The sequence below is a fragment of the Bos javanicus genome, chromosome 19 (genome assembly GCF_032452875.1).
Source record: "Bos javanicus breed banteng chromosome 19, ARS-OSU_banteng_1.0, whole genome shotgun sequence".
Taxonomy (NCBI): Eukaryota; Metazoa; Chordata; class Mammalia; order Artiodactyla; family Bovidae; genus Bos; species Bos javanicus.
In genome coordinates this window covers 31556966-31577190 of record NC_083886.1, presented here as the reverse complement: position 1 = coordinate 31577190, position 20225 = coordinate 31556966, and the positions used below count along the sequence as shown (strand labels likewise).

Sequence of the window (20225 nt, the reverse complement as noted above, 5' to 3'; positions counted from 1 at the left end):
CTAACTGGAAACAGCCTTCCTTCTCTATTTGAAAAGCGTTCGTCCCTTAGTCGTGTCCAACTCTTTGTGACCCCATGGACAGGCTCCCCATGGACCGGCTCCCCCCACCAGGCTCCTCTGTCCATGGAATTCTCCAGGCAAGAACACTGGAGGGGGCAGCCGTTCCCTTCTCCAGGGATCTTCCTGACCCAGGGATTGAAGCTGAGTCTCTCACAGTGCAGGCAGACTCTTTACCATCTGAGATCCAGACTTCAGGAGGTGATAAAAGGTAAATTAAATATGGATGCTTGTAGAGTATGTAAATTATTGCTCAATAAAGCTGTGCAAAAATGTAAGGGAAACCTGTCAGAATGACTACCATCAAAAAAAATCTACAAACAATACATGCTGGAGAAGGTATAGAGAAAAGGCAATCCTTTTGCATTGCTGGTGGGTATGTAAATTGATACAACCATTATGGAGAACAGTATGGAGATTCCTCAAAAAACTAGAAATAAAACTATCATATGACCCAGCGATCCCACTACTGGGCATATATACCCTGAGAAAACGATATCTGAAACAGACACATGCACTCCAATGTTCGTAGCAGCGCTATTTACAATAACTAGCACGCGGAGGCAACCTGGATGCCCATCAACAGATGAGTGGATAAAGAAGCTGTCGTACATATATATATAATGGAATATTACTCAGCCATAAAAAGGAATGCATTTGAGTCAGTTATAATAAGGTGGATGAACCTAGAGTCCGTTATATAGAGTGAAGGAAGTCAGAAAGAGAAAAACAAATATAATATATTAACACATATATAAGAAATCTAGAAAACATTGGTACTGATGAACCTATTTGCAGGGCAGGAACAGACACAGAGAACTGACTTGTGGGCATATGGAGGAAGGAGAGGGTGGGATGAATTGAGAGAGCAGCAGCACCATATATACACGACTATGTGTAAATAGATAGCTAGTGGGAAGCTGTGGAATAACAGAGAGACCTCAACCTGGTGCTCTGTGACAACCTAGAGGCGTGGGATGAGGGAGAGGCTGGTGGTGAGGCACAAGAGGGAAAGTCCATATGTATACTTATGGCTGATTCACGTTGTTGCATGGCAGAAGGCCACATGATACTGTAAAGCAATTACCCTCCAATTAGAAATGGAAAAAAAAAAAAATACAGGTGAGGCCCAGGTAAAGCCAGGACTGTGCATCAGGGAACTGAATCCACGGTGAAGCCCCGGGAGTAAAAAGGAAAGATAGAAGAAGAGAGATGTTTGGTGCCTGCAGCACATGACACCCAGGATGGGAGAGAGCAAAGCCTGCAAGTTCAAGTCCCAGCCCAGCCACTTATGAGCACAATGACCTCGAGGATCCTCTCTAAAAGTCTCAGGTCCCTTATTACTGAAATAAAGGTGGTTGGATGTGATGAGTGCCAGTTTTCTATTATTCTTTGGCTTGGGAATTATTTTAAGACAAGCTAATGAAGTTTAGGTAAAATTAGAACTGTGCATTTTAAAGACCTCACCCTGTTCTCAGTGAGAGATTAAGGAACAGAATGGAATTCCAAGTTCCTTTGTGAACTTTCTTGATAAAGGACTTGTGAAACATTTGCTCCTGTGGGCATAGAGTGGAGAAGACTGGTTAACCTGACCTGAAAATATTTTTTCAAAAACAATACTGTCAGTGAGTCATTCCTCTTTTCTGGTCTAACTCTTTCTCCCTCAAACCTTCAAATGTTCCTGAAAATCTAAAGATAAACCTCAACTTTAATATCTAAAATAAGCATTCTACTGATACCACCCCCCTGCCCAATTTGCCTTTTAAAAAATGAATGCAATTCCACATTCGTACTAAAAGACTGAAAATCTTTAGGTAGGATACTTGATGAAAACATTCCAATTGAAACCTGTCATTTTACATTTGAATCAGCCCATTTATAAATACAGTAAATTCTCCCCAAGTGATCATATACACAGGACTAGTATCTCCAAGACGGAGAAGGCAATGGCACCCCACTCCAGTACTCTTGCCTGGAAAATCCCATGGATGGAGGAGCAGCCTGAAAGGCTGCAGTCCATGGAGTCACTGAGGGTCAGACATGACTGAGCGACTTCACTTTCACTTTTCACTTTCATGCATTGGAGAAGGAAATGGCAACCCACTCCAGTGTTCTTGCCTGGAGAATCCCAGGGACGGGGGAGCTGGTGGGCTTCCGTCTATGGGGTCGCACAGTCGGACACAACTGAAGTGACTTAGCAGCAGTATCTCCAAGAAGATAATGACTTATTGCAAATCAATTAATAACAGTTGGGTTTTCAAATCTAGTGAAACTGTAATCACTAGAGCAACCACACACACAAAAAATTAATTGAAGATGTTTATCTGTAAAAACCAGAGAAGAAAACAGAATCTCTGAAAAGAGCAAAACAAAACCTTGATTAACCTAAAAAGGGACAGGAAAGGAAGAACACAACAACAAAACAGAAGCTAGAGGAGCCAGATAGAAAACAATCAGTAAGACAGAAGATTTACACTTCACTATGTAATTACACTAAATATGAGTAAATACTGCAATTAAAGTCAGAGACTGTCAGACTAGCTACAAGACAAGGCTCGTCTTATGCTGTTTGTACTGGTTGTCCTTTAAAGGTAAAATCATAGCCAGGTTGAAAGTTAAAGGATGGAGAAAGATCTACCTTGTAAACTATCAAATCCCTACCAATATTCATGGTTACCAACCCAGAGCTCATTCTTATTCCCTTTCTCATTTCCCTAACTGTCTTAAAGATGCTGGGAAAGCTGAGCATTCACATTCCCAGCTTCACTTGCATATTTTCTAGTTCTGGGCCATATTATCTAGCTCTGGGCTATGTGATGAAGAACGCAGTGGCAGGATGGGGCATGTGGAGAACAACATTCTAGGAAGAGGGAACCACCCTGTGACATGGTGTGTTTAGAAACTAAAAGAAGGCCAATGTGGTCAGAGCTCAGAAAATAAAGAGAAGCATGAAGTATGTGACTTCTAAAAATAAAAATCAAATAATGTCAGTTTCCAGAAAGCAAAAGTCAAATTTGTTTACAAAGAGTGCTTAGTAGTATACTTCTCACCTGCAAAACGAGGTCTGAGAAAACAGTGGAGCAATGACTCTAGGGTATTGAAACTCAAATAATCTGAATCTAACTTGAATTCAATAAGGAAGCAGTGTTAAATTTTTTAGTAAGATAATGTCATTATGGTTGTTTCCAAGAGTGCTGTATTTTACTTTTCAGAAATGCATGCTAAAATGTTTATTATTTGTGGATGAAATGATATGATTTCTGGGACTAACTTCAAAATAGTCCAGGGTGAAGTATAAGTAGGAGTGAGGGCAGGTGAGATAAATAAGAACACTGGGAGAGATATACAAAGGGTCATCATGTTATTCTCTATCCATTTGTATATGTTTGAAATTTTCTGTTGCAAAAAGTATAAACAAAATTTTTAACTGAAATAAATTAAAACCTGGAGTGGTAAAATACATTTTTCAGAAACACATAAGTTCATAGATTTGCCACTCAAATACTCAATCTGTTTTTTTACAAGGAAGGGAGACTCTACCAATACAAAAGCAAAACAAGAAAAGAAGATATGTTAGCAAAGAAATCAATAAAAATAAAGGAAAATCTAAATAATGATTTATATCGTGGTCATTGCACATGTGCGTGTGCTAAGTTGCTTCAGTCGTGTCCGACTCTGTGCAATCCCATGGACTGTGACCCACCACGCTCCTCTGTCCGTGGGATTCTCCAGGCAAGAATACTGGAGTGGGTTGCCCTGCTGTCCTCCAGGGGATACACCTGACCCAGGGATCCAAGCCGTGCCTCTTATGTCTACTGCGTTAGCAGGCGGGTTCTTTACCACTAGCGCCACCTGGGAAGCCCTACTGTGGTCATTAAATTCATTCAATGTTTTTCAAAAATTCCTAAGATGTAAAAACGAACTATATCTATCTATCTATCTATACATATATACACACACACACATATGCACATAAATCATCTATAAACAAAAAGATATAGAAAGGCAGAAAACAAAGAACTTAACAAAAATAAATAATACACTTATTTTAATAAGGAATCAGGACTAGAAATATTATTTCAGATAACAGATAATACAAAAAAATAAAAAAGCAGCAAAAAGAATAAAATGGAATACTGTGTTTTGGAAATGGTTCGGATGATAAAGAATCTGCCTGGAATGCTGGAGACCTGGGTTCAATCCCTGAGTTGGGAAGATCTCCTGGAGAAGGGAAGAGCTACCCACTCTAGTATTCTTGCCTAGAGAATTCCATGGATAGAGAAGCCTGGTGGCTTCTCATTTTTTCCCAAATACCCTTAAAGTATTTCAAAAATTCAATCACAAAGCTATAAATAAAAGCTGGATAAACCTCTTAAAGTAAAAATCATAAAAGAGGCTTATCTTCAAATCAGAATTATGTATTAACAAGTGAGCAATGGCCAAAACCATCTGGATTATTTTTAAATGCAAATGTGAAAATTCTTCTAAATAATTTTTGCTGTAAAAAAGTGGAATTCAGACTACAAGTATACATTCTTTAGAAAATAACTTTTAAAACCATGATTTTAAAAAAATATTAGATGTGGTCAATACAAAAAGGCAAAATGGTTGTCTGAGAAGACCTTACAAATAGCTGAGAAAAGAAGGGAAGCTAAAGGCAAAGGAGAAAAGGAAAGATATACCCATTCGAATGCAGATTTCCAAAGAATAGCAAGAAGGGATAAGAAAGCCTTCCTCAGCGATCAATGCAAAGAAATAGAGGAAAACAATAGAATGGGAAAGACTAGAGATCTCTTCGAGATAATTAGAGATACCAAGAGAACATTTCATGCAAAGATGGGCTCAATAAAGGACAGAAACAGTATGGACCTAACAGAAGCAGAAGATATTAAGAAGAGGTGCCAAGAATACACAGAAGAACTATACAAAAAAGATCTTTACGACCCAGATAATCACGATAGTGTGATCACTCACCTAGAGCCAGACATACTGGAATGTGAAGTCAAGTGGGCCTTAGGAAGCATCACTACGAACAAAATTAGTGGAGGTGATCAAATTCCAGTTGAGCTATTTCAAATACTAAAAGATGATGCTGTGAAAGTGCTGCACTCAATATGCCAGCAAATCTGGAAAACTCAGCAGTGGCCACAGGACTGGAAAAGGTCAGTTTTCATTCCAATCCCAAAGAAAGGCAATGCCAAAGAATGCTCTAACTACCGCACAATTGCACTCATCTCACACGCTAGTAATGCTCAAAATTCTTTAAGCCAGGCTTCAACAGTATGTGAAATGTGAACTTCCAGATGTTCAAGCTGGATTTAGAAAAGGCAGAGGAACCAGAGATCAAATTGCCAACATCGGTTGGATCATCAAAAAACCAAGAGAGTTCCAGAAAAACATCGACTTCTGCTTTATTGACTATGCCAGTCTTTGACTGTGTGGATCATAACAAACTGTGGAAAATTCTGAAAGAGATGGGAATACCAGAACACCTTACCTCTCTCCTGAGAAATCTGTATGCACGTCAAGAAGCAACAGTTAGAACTGGACATGGAACAACAGGCTGGTTCCAAATCGGGAAAGGAGTACATCAAGGCTGTATATTGTCACCCTGCTTATTTAACTTCTATGCAGAGTACATCATGTGAAAATGCCAGGCTGGATGAAGCACAAGCTGGAATCAAGATTGCTGAGGAAATACCAATAACCTCAGATACACAAATGACACCACCCTTATGGCAGAAAGCAAAGAAGAACTAAACAGCCTCTTGATGAAAGTGAAAGAGGAGAGTGAACAAGTTGGCTTAAAACTCAACATTCAGAAAACGAAGATCATGGCATTCCGTCCCATCACTTCATGGCAAATAGATGGGGAAACAGTGGAAACAGTGACAGACTTTATTTTCTTGGGCTCCAAAATCACTGCAGATGGTGACTGCAGCCATGAATTTTAAAGATGCTTGCTCTTTGGAAGAAAAGCTATGACCAACCTAGACAGCATATTAAAAAGCAGACACATTACTTTGCCAACAAAGGTTCATCTAGTTAAAGTTGTGGTTTTAATAGTAATCATGTATGGATGTGAGAGTTGGACCATAAAGAAGGCTAAGTGCTGAAGAATTGATGCTTTTCAACTGTGGTGTTGGAGAAGACTCTTGAGAGTCGCTTGGACTGCAAGGAGATCCAATCAGTCAATCCTAAAGGAAATGAGTCCTGAATATTCATGGGAAGGACTGATGTTGAAGCTGAAACTTCAATACTTTGGCCACCTGATGCAAAGAACTGACTCACTGGAAAAGACCCTGATGCTGGGAAAGATTGAAGGCGGGAGGAGAAGGGGACAACAGAGGATGAGATGGTTGGATGGCATCACTGACACGATGGACGTGAATTTGAGTAAGCTCTGGGAGTTGGTGATGGACAGGGAAGCCTGGCATGCTGCAATCCATGGAGTCGCAAAAAGTCAGACACAACTGAGTGACTGAATTTAACTGTGGTCAAAGTCTTACTCAGAGGAAAAGTGATACACTTAAATGCATATGTAAGAAAACAAGAGTGAACAAAACTGAACAAGCCTAAAGAAAAGGAAGGATGTTACTAATACATACACAAGGAGAAAGCCTTGTGTGTTGAAAGTGAAAGTGTTGGTCGTTCAGCTGTGTCCGACTCTTTTAGACCCCATGGACTGTAACCCACCAGGCTCCTCTGTCCACGGACTTTTCCAGGAAAGAATACTGGAGGGTGTAGCCACTTCCTTCTCCAGAGGATCTTCCTAACTAAGGGATCAAACCTATGTCTCCTTCACTACAGGCAGATTCTTTAACATCCGAGCCACCAGGGAAGGTCCAAGGAGAAACTAATTGAATGCAAAAAAGCAGACCTGATAAATCCAAACCTCATTTATTGCAAAGCCCAATAAACAAAATGTTCCAAAATCTAGCCTTACTTGGAGAAAGTAAACCCACAAAAATCCATAGTACATAAAGAATGCCAAAGGAAAAGTAACAAAAGCTACTATGAAAACTTTACAATTGATTTTTAAACATACTTATACCAATAAGTTTTGAAAAAGTAAATAAAGTAGACAAACTTGGCTCTAGATCACTGTAGAAGATAATGAACAGATAGCCAAAGAGACAGTTGCCTCAAAATTCACCATGCCCACATTACTTTATGACCGAGTTTGGTCAAACTTTTAAATAAGATACAATTTCCTTGCTATTTAAACCACACCAGAGCAGAGAAAAAGAGATTAAAATTTTTTGTAGGAATTGTTTGTGTCTGAATGATAAATGCCTTGTAATAAATACAAGAGAAGTATCAGATTCTGCTTGGTTTCTCATACCAAAGCCAAATACAGATATTAGGAAAAAATGAAAGCTCTAAACCAAACTTATTTATAATTTTAATGCAAAAAAACTAAATAAAATGTTAGCAAACTAAATTTCAGTGTAACAATATAATAAAGCACCATGGCCAAGGTAAATTTATTCCAGGCATACAGGAAAAGTTCAACAATTTAAAATTTAAATATTATAAAATTTCCAACATTACAGGAAAGAAAAAGCACATGATTGTCACCCCAAGTGCAGGAAAATGTCATTTTTTAAAAATTTGTTTTTAAAAAGTCATTTTTTTGTGAACCTGAAAAGCAAAAGTTTAACTTAATGCTGAATCCCCAAAGATATTTCTATAAAGAGTGCCTATTACCACTGTAATTGTTCATCTTTTTAAAGCGGTTATAATCAATGTGCTAAGGGGGGAAAAAAGGGTAAGAGAAACAAATACTGAATTGGAAGATATATAACTGTCATTATTTGTAGATGATATAATCATTTACTTATAAAATTTAAGGCAATTAACTGAACCACTATTAAAGCTAGTGAGAAAATTCAGTAAAGTGACCAGATAGAGGAAAATCACACAAAAATAAATAGCTTTCCTATACACTGGCAAACCAAATGAATTGCATCTATTTAATGATAAAAATAATACAATACATTGTAATATAAACACAAGAAAACTATCAGAACTCTATGATTAAAAACTATGAAAACTTTGCTAAAGGAAATAAAAGAAGGAAAGTCTGGATAACTAAAAAGATATACCATATTACTGGATAGGAAAACTTAAGTCAATTAAAATGTTACTTCTCCCCAGATTAAAACATAAATTCCATTCAGGCTTAAAGTCTCATTCTTTAAAAATAGAACCTGATTCTAAAAGTCATATAGATAAAGAAATGCATATGAACAGCCAGTAACATTCTGTAAAAGAATATGAGAGGATATCCATATCCAGACATCAAAATGTACTACACAACTTCAATTTAAAAAGCAGCATGGAATGATATAAAGATACACAGAAAAAAATATGAACAATAAAAGTTTCCTACTGTATTTATATACCAAAGAAATTACCATTTTAAAATCCATGCTTTTTTTTTCCCAATCTAAATACTAAAAGATATATGAAAACATATTTTACAAAACTGTGAAAGGGAAGATATTCCTAAATGCTACAAGCAAGCTCTGAAGTAATAAAGGAAAAGACCAACAAATCCAACTTCATAAAAATTTAAAACTTTGATACTTTGAATCATGAAATAGGTTATTACCAACTGTGAAAAAATATCTGCACCATATATAGTAACCAAAGTGTATCTATTATTTAAAAGACAGCCAAAAATCAACAAGGGGAAAGCAACTGATCCTTTCCATCCATAGGGATGCCAGTTACAGCAGAATATAGAATGCAGTCTGAACAGCACCTCCTATAGTTGTTCAGCTTGATCATTCTGATCTGGAACACGGCTACTTTTCACTTTGTGTGCTTAGTCGCTCAGTTGTATCCGACTCCTTGCAACCCCATGGACCACAGCCTGCCAGGCTCCTCTGTCCATGGGGATTCTCCAAGCAAGAATACTGGAGTGGGTTGCCATGCCCTCCTCCAGGGGAATCTTCCCAACCCAGGGATCGAACCCAGATCTCCCACAATGCAGGCAGATTCTTTACCATCTGAGCTACTAGGGAAGCCCTTTTCACTAGGGTCAGTAACTTAACTGGCTCCCAGATTTCTCCTTTGCCTCCCTATAATTTTTTCATTGTACTGTAAAAGAGAGTTTTACATTTTTATTTTCAATGGGATTGCATCAACGTTCAAAAGACTTTAATAGATGACCACTCAGAATAAAATCCTGTCCAGCTCTGTGGTCCACAGGGTCCTGCGTGGTGGCCTGGTCCTTCCCTCTAACTCTCACGTCATCTCCTTCGCCTCTCCTCCTTCATCACTACGTTCTGGTTTCTCAGATCTTCTTCCCCACTCTCCCTGAATCCTCAGGAATTTTACACATGCTGGTACTGTGGGCTCATCAACACCACCTGTAACTTCCATCCTTAACTCACCATTTGCCTGCCTGGCTCCTTCACATACTTACTGCTGCTGCTGCTAAGTCGCTTCAGTCGTGTCCGACTCTGTGCGACCCCATAGACAGCAGCCCCCTAGGCTCCTCTGTCCCTGGGGTTCTCCAGGCAAGAATACTGGAGTGGGTTGCCACTTCCTTCTCCATTCACACACTTAGGTCTCAGTATAAATGGTATCACTCCAGAGGGCCTTGGGCTTCCCAGGTGGTGCTAATGGTAAAGAACCTGCCTGCCAGTGCAGGAGACATAGAGACGTGGGTTCGATCCCTGGGTTGAGAAGATCCCCCGGAGAAGGAAAGGACAACCCACTTCAGTATTCCTGCCTGTAGAATCCTATGGACAGAGGAGCCTTTTGGGCTACAGTCCATGGGGTCGCACAGAGTCGGACACAACTGAAGAGACTTCACACGCACGCAGGGGGCCTCCCCAGGATGCTCAATCTAAGGAGACAGTTCTTTTATTTTCTAGCTTGGCTCTCAGGTTATTAATTTCATAGTTTGTTTTCAACTTGCAATAATTGTATCTGCTCTGTTCCCTAGAACATAAACTTCGCTAGTGCAGAGAACAGAGTCTGCCTTATTCACTGCTGTATTCCCAGCAGCTGGAGGAATGCATAGTATAGAGAAGGTGTTCGATCAAAATGTTTTTGAATTAAGAACAAGGCAAATAATATGAATAGGCCATTCATAGAAGAAATAAAACTATTTAACACATGAAAAGAAATGCAAAGTAGCAAGAGTGAAATGCAATATTTTAATCTATCAGACTGGAAAAAAAAGGAAGATCTTAATATTCAGGGTTATTAAAGTTATAGAGAGAAGAATTACATATTGCATGACTCTAAGTTAACTCAGTAATTTTGGAGGCAATTTGCTTTATCCCAGTAGAATGCTGGAACCGGTTTGAACTGGCTTATACCAGCTCACAAGAGACCATAGTTAAATATTCAGGACTTTTTGGAGAATAGCTGCTTGTTTGAAATTGGCCATGGTGGCAGTGTTTACACCATAGAAATCAGCAAATGTTATAAATCAGATTGGGGTTTTTTTTGCCATATTTGGTTTTTCTGACAGCCAGTTTATGAGCGCACCAATGCCTTTATATGTAAAAATAGAAAATGGGCATAATTTTGACCTAGAATTTCCACAGAAATTATTGTGCAATACGCAAAGAAAAAATAAATCTAAAAAACAGACAATCCAAACAGTTACATGCCCATCAGTAAGGGAATCATTAAATAAATTTATCCCATATTATAAAATGGCCATTTAAAAAAATGAGATACATATATTGCCATAGTTTATCATTGAATAAATTCAGAGGACATGTATACTATTTCATTTTAATGAACTCTATATGCTTATAGTATATTGTTTTTCATATATTGGACAAAATCTACTTAGATGCATGACAAACTGTTATAAGAAGTTATCCCTAGGACTGATATAGAAGTAGAAAAGGAGATTGGGATGGGTTTTGTTTTTCAATTTATGCATTTGTAAATTGTGTGCACTTTCAAAACAGCAGCAATTATTTTCAGAAAAATAATTCTTAAGTAACTTTTAGATTAGAGAGATAATCAAATTATAATTACAGACTATTTTAAAAATCATGACAATGAAAATAATACATAGCAAAAATTATGGATCATGGCAAAAGCAATAATAAAAAGGAACATCACAGCTTTGTATAGTTTCATCATTAAACAAAAAATTAACAAATTAACTAAGCTCTCAACTTAATATGTTAGAAAATAAAACTTGGAAAGCAAGATAAAAGGATTCACAGATAAAAGCAGCAATTAATGAATTTACAAATCATAAAAAGTACAAATAATAAAGAAGTCAGATACCTAATTCTATGCAAAAATAATCAATAAAACTGGTACATTTCCTCAACAACAAAAATATATATGCAAACCAATGAGAAAGAGGATAAAACATGAAAATGTAAACATAATATATAAATGTAAAGCTATAATATAAAATATGAAGATTAAAATTCATGACAGTGATACACTTGAAAACTGAGTCAATAAATTGGATGGGCTATTTAATTGTTTAAATTTTAATTTAAAAAAGAAAACAAAACACAACTCAAACAGGCTTACTGACTAATGAACTTTTTCCAACTTTGTTCCCCCTTAAATGAGACTTTGAAACTTGAACAAAGGTCTCATACCTATTCAAATTATTCTCACAATAGAAAAAAGGAGGTTAGTATCCCTGAGCATTTGACTAGTACTGTATGACAACGGACTGGCAATACAATGCATTAAGACGCTTTTACTTGGACAACCAAGACTCCAAAACCTGATACTATCAGGTACGCATAAGAAAATCAGGAACCAAATCCCATATACATAAATGCAAAGATCCCCAAGAAGATACTTTTTAGTTGCCTCTCCATGTAGCAGCCAGAAGGGATCCTTTTAAAGCATAAATACGACCATGTCTCTTCCTTGCTATGGATTCGCCATGAGCTTCCCAACTCAGAATAAACTCCTGGGCCCTTTCCCTGGCCCTTCATAAAGGGATCTGATGTCCTCTCTGACCTCATGCTCTCCCCATGCTCCCACCATCCAGAATTCCTTAATGTTCCCTGAACCCAACTGAAATCCATTCCCAGACCTCTTCGAGTCAAGGTAAATTTCATGAGGGCACGAACTTCTTGCAAATAGCCTCCATGATGGAGACCACTAGCTGTCCATCACAACCCACCCTCCCCGCGCTTCACAGGAGGAGACCTCCAGCCTGACACATAGTGGGAAGATGCACTCCATCCTTCAGCCTCCCTTGCCAGTAGGTGTGGCTATACAGCCATGATGTCACCTAAGGAAGGTGACAAGTGACCACGTGCCACTTCTGGTCAGAAGCCTGAAAGGTGGTAGACCTGCCTCTTCTCCCTTATGATCCCTTCATACACCCTGGACCACTGATGCCTGAGCCCCGCTTTGGCAATGCAGACGAAAACAGTATGTCTGAATGAGCCAAAGAACAAACGCCCTTTCCCGACCTTTCTGTACCAGATCTGGAGATGGGTACAAGAACTCCAAAGCCAAGACAAACCACAGGAACCTCTGCAGGGGAAGAATCGTAGAAGAGAAAGAAGCACTGTTTGTAAAGCGAATTCAGGACGTCATCGTGCAAATCCAAGACAGAGCAGATGCGTGTGTTGTGAGCATGCATACTCCCAGATTTAATGAAAAACGAACGTTATTGACAAACTGCTCTGTAAATTATTGACATTGCTTGAGGGCACAACCACTTAACAGAAGCCAGTGATCGCTCATGAGGGGGTAAAAATCTAACATGAGGAGTTATCACATCCAGGAAACGTAGAAGGACAGAAGATGGGGGACATTAGGGAACGACTCTACCTGGGCACACAGCTGTTGTCCTGCCTCTGAAGAAGAAACACAACAGACAGACCAGTTATAAATGGGATCCAGGCAGAAAATATACAGGGTCAGGGTGAGACACAACCCAATGAATCAATTCAAGTTATTGCAGAAAGCAACTTGCAATTGGATCCAGCTAGCATCTTCTTCTCTCTAAAGGATGAAAGCCAGTAATGTATAGTCTGCAATCAAATGCTTGCTTTAAGGATGCTCCTGTGGATGACTTGGCTTCACCACCGGCATGACCCATCTCTGGGAGTTTAATATCCGGTGAAGGTATGAAATGGGTATCCTGCATCTTTACTGAACTCGTCTGTCACGGTACCATGAGCTCCCACTCCGAAAGGCTGTCTCCTCTTTACATAACGAACATTCTCTTTACAGCCTTTGCCTCCAATGTAGCCACCAGGCAGGGAGAGGATCCCTGGTGGATACTTACCGAACACAACTCCAGGGCTGGCTGCAGCCTGAGCCCTGGGCAAAGATCAGCTGTGAGAGCGCAGAGTTTCTTTATTAAAGAACAAATCACGCTGGACAAAACTGATTGCTTTTTGGATCAGCTTGTGAAATGAGGGGGCTTAGCAAACATGGGCGCACAAGGTATCTGGGGTGTTCAGTGCATTATGTAGTGAAACACTCTGGAAATGAGATTTGGGCAGCCTGTGATGGTTGGCCTTAGGTATGAATGAGAGAGAGCCCACGATGGCCTTGGGTGTCGAAAGGAGAAAAGCCTGCTTCTGCCATGTTCAGGAAACGGCATTTTGCTACAATGGGTGTGCCTGCAAGCTGAGAGCAGGTGCCATGCATAGCAGGCAACTGTGTGTTTGTGGGGAGAGGTCACACCAGTGGAATTCCAGCAGACCTGTCTCTCTAGCTGTGCCCTTTCCTCCAGCACCTCTGCGCTCTGCCATCCTCTTGTACAGGAATTGGGAAAAGCCACACCCTTGGCTAAAATTCAGGGCAGACAATTCTTCCTTCCGGACTTCAGGTTTCTCCTCTGTAAACTCAAGGCTGGACCAGGCTTTCTGAGACTTGCTCTAACCCCACCTTTCATGATAAAAAAACTTAAGAATCTGAGTGTGTTCCTCTCGCATGTCAAGGTGGGCTCTCAACACGACAGCTCAGACATCGAACTCTGCTGCATTATCTGAAGGCACCAGGGAAAAAAACCTGCCTTTTTCCAAGGACACTCCTTTTATTTGCTCACTGATAATAACATTTTTAAGAGTTATTTTACCTTAAACATGCTCATCTGCTGAAGGAGGAGAAGGACTAGGTTTCTAAGAGTCCCGCAACCTTCTCCAAGGAACAATTTTGACTATTCCATATGCCTCCCCCACACTATTTTTCTTCAGAGCCATACCATTATGAGGGGTTATATTGAGAATCTGCATATTTGTTCGCCTTCTCAAGGCCAGGTAAATTTTATGAGGACACGGTTGCTTTGCAAATGGCCTGTGTGATGGAGAACACACTAGCTGTCCCTTACAATCCATCCTTCTCAGCTTCCACGAGAGGAGACCTGCAGACCTACCCACAGGTGGGAAGATGCACTGCACCCCCCAGCACCCCTTGCCATTAGATGTGGACATGTACCCGTGAACTCACTAAGGAAGGTGACAAGATAACCATGCGCCACTTCTAGTCCAAATACTGAAAAACAGTCCCCTGCCTCCTCCATTCATCCATTCATTCCCAGAGGACAGAGGGCTGTGACCCAGCTTCGATCACAGAGAAGATGCTCTAGGCTTAGCGAATGGCAGAGCCTCTGCCGCCCCCATACTTGAGAAGAGAGAAGGAAACTTCCATTCGGGGATGCATTTTGGGGTCTGTTAAAGCAGCTGACTGTGTCATCCTAAGGGGGTTCCACCAGCTGATCCTAGCTTGCTGTGCCTATGTCTGTGAGGCGACTTAGACCTTGCCACCACCTCCTACGTCAGGGGCTCCCCAGCACAACTTCTTTTTGTTTGGGGTTGATTTAGCTTTATTCTTTCTCTTCCTGTGCAATGCGTATTGATCTTAGAAATCTATTTACAGTCACAGAAATCTTGGTTTCCTTACCTGGAACTCCAGGAGCCCCAGAGGCTCCACCAGTTAGTATGTGGTACTTACATGAATATGAATTCATGGTTAATAGGGCTGTACAGAGATTCTTAAAACAGCTAGAGTTACTGAATGCTGGCCACATGCTAAGTGCTTGATAAACGCTTGCATACATAATGCAAACAGAGCTCTTTGGAGCTTCGTTTTCCATAGGAGGAAATGAGACACAAAAGATTCAAGAACTAGCCCAAGGGTACACCCCTGGCAAGTGTTATGGTTAACCAGGGACAAGATGTGAGGCATGGGGAAACCCCTCAAAAGCCCCCAGCACCGCCAGCCAAGGAGACACCTCCGTGCTGTCCGTGGAAACACGTGGTCTGAGAACGTCCCTGTCTGGCCACTGATCCTGGTGCCATTTGGTCTTCAAGGTGTTGGTGCCCCAGCAGCCAAGCAGGATGGACAGGCCCTCTTGCTCGTAGCCAGGAGCAGGGGCGGCAGGTCCCAGGTCCGAGCTCCCCTGTACTCAGCCTGGAGTGCCCCGGAAGGTTCCCGGAGTCACCATGTTCTCTGCTCTGCTCCACACCTCACTGGCCTCTTTCCTCTGCACCATGACTGAAGCACAGCCCTGAGGAGCAGGACTGAGTTGGGCTGTGTCTTCGCTCAGGGCCTTACTCTCCTCCTCTGATACCTCCATCCTCTGCCATCTAGCATGCCCTACTCACTTCCTCTCCAATCAGCTCAAAACACCTCTGAAAATCCATCCTCATCTCCCCAGCACGTGCATGCCCCTCGTCTCCTCTGCCCTCTCCCCCAGAGCACCCCAGGGACAGGCTCCCCGAGCACCATCCACCCCACCTCACAAAACCCCAAGGTGGAGGTTGGTGGTGGGGCAGCGGTGCTGCTGGGCCTCCCTCCGACTGCAGGCATCAGGCTCTGATCTGTAAGAGGAAAAGTAGGTCTTGCACAAAAGGCATCAGATGCCACGGGGTTTTCCACCAGACCCTCGCCTTTGTCTCATGTCCTTCTGATTCCCCTGACGTCACCTGCCCCACTCACCCCACCACCACACCCAGCTTTCAACCAGCTCTGGGCACTGCCATCTCCTGAGGCCCTACCCTAGGGGCAGGACCACATCTGCAGAACAACGAGGCCTCTGGGCAAATCCCTACGAGGCTGAAACCCACAGCCAAGGGGTCTGTCACCAATCAGGTTTCTGCATCCCTCTCAGGACCCCACTCCCCCCAGGAAAAGGACACGTACCCGGTGCAAGAGTGGGTGGCGTTGCCAAGGGAGGGCTCCATCCCCAAGGGGGCATCTGACTGCTGAAAGCCCTCCGTTCTCCTTTCTAGAAACAAGAAGGTCTGAGGAATTCATTACCTGGGCACTTACGGGAAGCCCTTCCTAGGCCTGCACTCTGCTTCTGTGTCCACTTCCCTCTCTAAGAAACCCGACTGAATGCGATAGATGAGAGAGCTTGTCACCCCAACACTTCCCATCCCCACTTCTGTCTCAGAGACTGGGGGCTCAACCCAGCACATTGCTCTGAGGGGAGCCCCACCCACCAGCTCTGCGTCCAGCCCTCAGCTTTGCAGGCATTTGAGGAAACAGGAGGGTCGTCTCAGGAGAATGGAAGGTCATCGTGGATTTGACCATGACCCTCCTTGCCCGCTGAGTCCCGGAGACTATGACCACAGGCTCGGCCTCCAGGTATGGCCCTATGGGGCTCCCACAGATGGAGTTTTCTGACTGCCTTCTCTTGGGATGAGATGAAAGCACACTCATACATACCCATACACATAATCATACATTGTCACAGTCACACACGCATGTGCAACTGCACAATTATGTGCACACACAATAACACACATGATTATACACACCCACGCCACACACACAGTCACACAGAGTCATAATCACACAAGCGTGTAGGCAGATCACAGCAATGTACTGAGACGGGGACTGGCTCAGCGTCTCAGCTGGACGCCCTTTCCCTGGAAGCCCCTGAACCCACGCAGAGCCCCCTGATGCAGCCCACCTTGCTGAGAAATGACAGAGTCTCCAGCTTTCAACTAAACTCCAGCAGAACTTCTGGAAAGTTCCTGTTCCCACCAAGAAACCTATAATGCCAAACCTCTCCCTGGATCCATCTCTGCTTTACCCCTCCCCCACTGTTTCTATGGCAACCTCCAGCCCCGGGCTACTGCCGCTGCTCTGACCCCTGGGGGCTGCTTCTATCTATAAAATGCGGGTTACGAGCCACGTATACACGTTCTAGGACCAGCTCTAGGACCCCAGAGCTGCCATGAGTGTTGGAAGCCAAAGAGGACTTGGACCTGCCCAGATGTTCTGGAGACCGTCAACCCACTCAGGCTAGCACCTCCGCATCTGTTTCTCTCTCTCTCTTTCTCTCAATCTCCTTACAAAAGCACATGCCTGGCAAAGAAACGCTCGCCTGTTCCAGACACTTCTGAGTACAGAGACAGATGCACAGGTGCTCCTGTGGAAGAGTTTGCAGAGCAAAGATCTGGGCGTCCTGGGATGCGGGTTCTGCCACTTGCTGGCTGCTGGTCTCTGGGCAAATTCCTCACCTATAAAAAATTAGGGGTTTACACGAGATAAACTTGGGACGTGCCTCCTCCTAACACTCCTAACACTCTGTGATCTGTTTCACTCTCTGCAACTTCTTAAATTTGGCTGGCAGGAAACCGAGCCTGACAAAAATGGGAATTCTTCCAGAAAACTCCAACCAGAGTCTTCAGGTTCAGCACGAAGCCCCCAAAGCCAGGTGCAGGCAATGGGCTGGGGGACGACCCCTTCAGCTCACAGCCTTCCATGTGGGACATTTTTCCTTGAAAATGCTGCACCTGCATTTCCATCCTTTCTACATGACCTTGACCTGGGGGCCCACAAGGACGCATCTAGACTACAGGAACCTTTCTGGGGGGCCCAAGAAGGTTGGAAGTCCCTCACTGGGAGGCACTGAAGCCTATGAAGACACAGCAAATGTGAGATGTGTCTGGAAGCCACCCCTGGCTGGATGAGGCAGGAAGGAGGGAGCCGCTGTGAGAGCAGACTGAGGGTGCTATTAGGAGGAGAGAGGATAATTCATGCCTGGTGTGACCCGAGGGTGGCAAGCCGCCACTGTAGTCCTTGGGCCAGTACCCCTGCAAAAGAGTGAATTAGGAGATGCTGACCTCAAGGCCTACAATCATTTGGATCAGGATAGGAGACCACAGCAAAGCAGAGGGGCCCCCAAAGAAGTGGGAATTGGAAAGACAAGTAAGGGTCAATGGAGCATCCTCTCTTACTGAGATGGGGTTTTCTACCCAGCTGGGGAAAACAGTGCACTGGGGAGCGTGTGCTCCGTGGTCCTGGAGGATATGGTGCATCCCGAGTGGGGCTACGCAGCATCCCTTTTGGAACCCAACACACACAGCTTGACTCCAGCTCCCACAGGCTGGAGGGTTACAGGCTGCAGAGGAAGAAGAGCTCTAGGGATGGCTCCCCTGTCCATTTTTAGGGTCTCATGTGGGGCTCGTGGGAAGAGAACCCAGCACCAGCAGGGAGGCTCTGATACCCAGAAACATGAAGGCCCAAGCGGAGGCTGAGGACAGATTTCCAGGAGGCTCTGCTGGGGACTTCCTTTGGCTTCAGGCCTTGCAAATACCCTTTAAAACTGTCTCCCCCGCCCGATACCGAAGGCTGTTTGTTTTCTCTTCTGGGTGAACATGTTGTGATTCTCCCTTTCCTCCTCAGGCAGGGCTCAGCAATTACAGTATGTTCTCGAAGCAAGGGCAGATGGCCGGGGAGGGTGGAGCCACCTTCTCCCCATGGCTTCCTCCTCCTTCCCCCATGCCCCAAGTTCTGAAACCACCAGCGAGCGTTTCAGGGAGAGCTGTGATTCCTGGCCAGCACGCCTGGAAATCAGGATAAGAAGACTGCTTTTCCTACAACCATCTCTTCTTCCAAAGTTCACGTTCACACCCACAGCTGGTGAGTTGACAACCAACGGCCTCTGAGTCTGCAGAAGGAGGAATCCTCTCCCAAGAAGAGCTTGCAGTCTGGCTACAGGGAACTCTCTAACTCTCACTGGAAACAGACATCTCAGATGTCAGATCCAGATGAGATCAAAGCTGAGAAGGCATAAAGGTTCCACCAGGAGTGAAAATTCAGATCAATGGATGGTGTTGAAAACAGTGTTGAGGAGGATTCTGAGGGTGCGTTTGGATACTGAGGGAAAGAAAGCTGCAGTCAATTGCTGACGCTTCATGGGTAAAAGAGTGGTGGCTCATGTGCTACGTGTTAGCCCTTTCTAAATGGGTCCCTGGGGCAAGGACCACTCTGGTTAGAATCCCCTGTCTTGGGCTTTCGTGGTGGGCAGAACAATAGCCCCCCAAATGTCCACCTTCTAAACCTTAACCCTGTGGATATGCCACTTTACGGGCAAAAGGAACTTTGCAGATGGGATGAAGGTAAGGATCTTGAGATGAAGAGATTGTTCTGGGCTACATGGGTGGTCCAGTATGATCACAGCATCCTTATAAGAGGGAAGCAGGAGGTTCAGAGTCAGAGAGAGGAGGTGATCAGATGGCAAAAGCAGAAACTGCAGGGATGCACTCTGAAGGGGGAAGAGGAGGCCACAAGCCAAGGAAAGCAGGCAGCCTCTCGAAGCTGGAAAAGGCAAGGGAGAGGATTCTCTTCCAAGAGCCTATAGAAGAACCAGATCTGCCAACATCCTGACTTTAACCAAGTAAAACTTATTTTGGATGCCTAGCCTCCAGAACTGTAAAAGAACACATTTAAGTTGCTTGAAGTCACTGAGTCTGTAGTAATTTGTTAGAATCCCAATAAGAAACTTCCCTGGTGCCTCAGACAGTAAAGAACCTGCCTACAATGCAGGATACCTGGGTTCGATCCCTGGGTCAGGAAGATCCCCTGGAGAAGGAAATGTCAACCCACTCCAGTGTTCTTGCCTAGGAAATTCCATGAACAGACAAGCCCAGCGGGCTATAGTCCATGAGGCCACAAAGAGTCGGACGCTTCTGAGTGACTTTCGCTTACTCGCTCATAGTATGTTACTTATTCTCCTGTCTCAGACCCTTCTTTGGAAAAATGGGAATAATTCTGGTACCCACCTCAGATGGCGCTGTCGAGACAATAAAATGCAACGGGATCGATGTAAAGCGTTTAGAAGAGCATCTGGCACTCAGCAATTCTCAGCAAACATTAGCTGTGATTATCCTGGTCCAACTGCTTTATTTTACAGAAGAGAACATTAAAGTCGAGGAATATGAGGTACAAAA

At 43.2% G+C, this 20225-nt stretch overlaps 1 protein-coding gene across 2 annotated transcripts in view; it reads right to left on the bottom strand.

Annotated features, from left to right (window-relative positions):
- Window positions 1–20225, bottom strand: part of SHISA6 (shisa family member 6) — a 262179-nt gene that overhangs the window by 186913 nt on the left and 55041 nt on the right. The gene's annotated exons all lie outside the window — the stretch shown is intronic.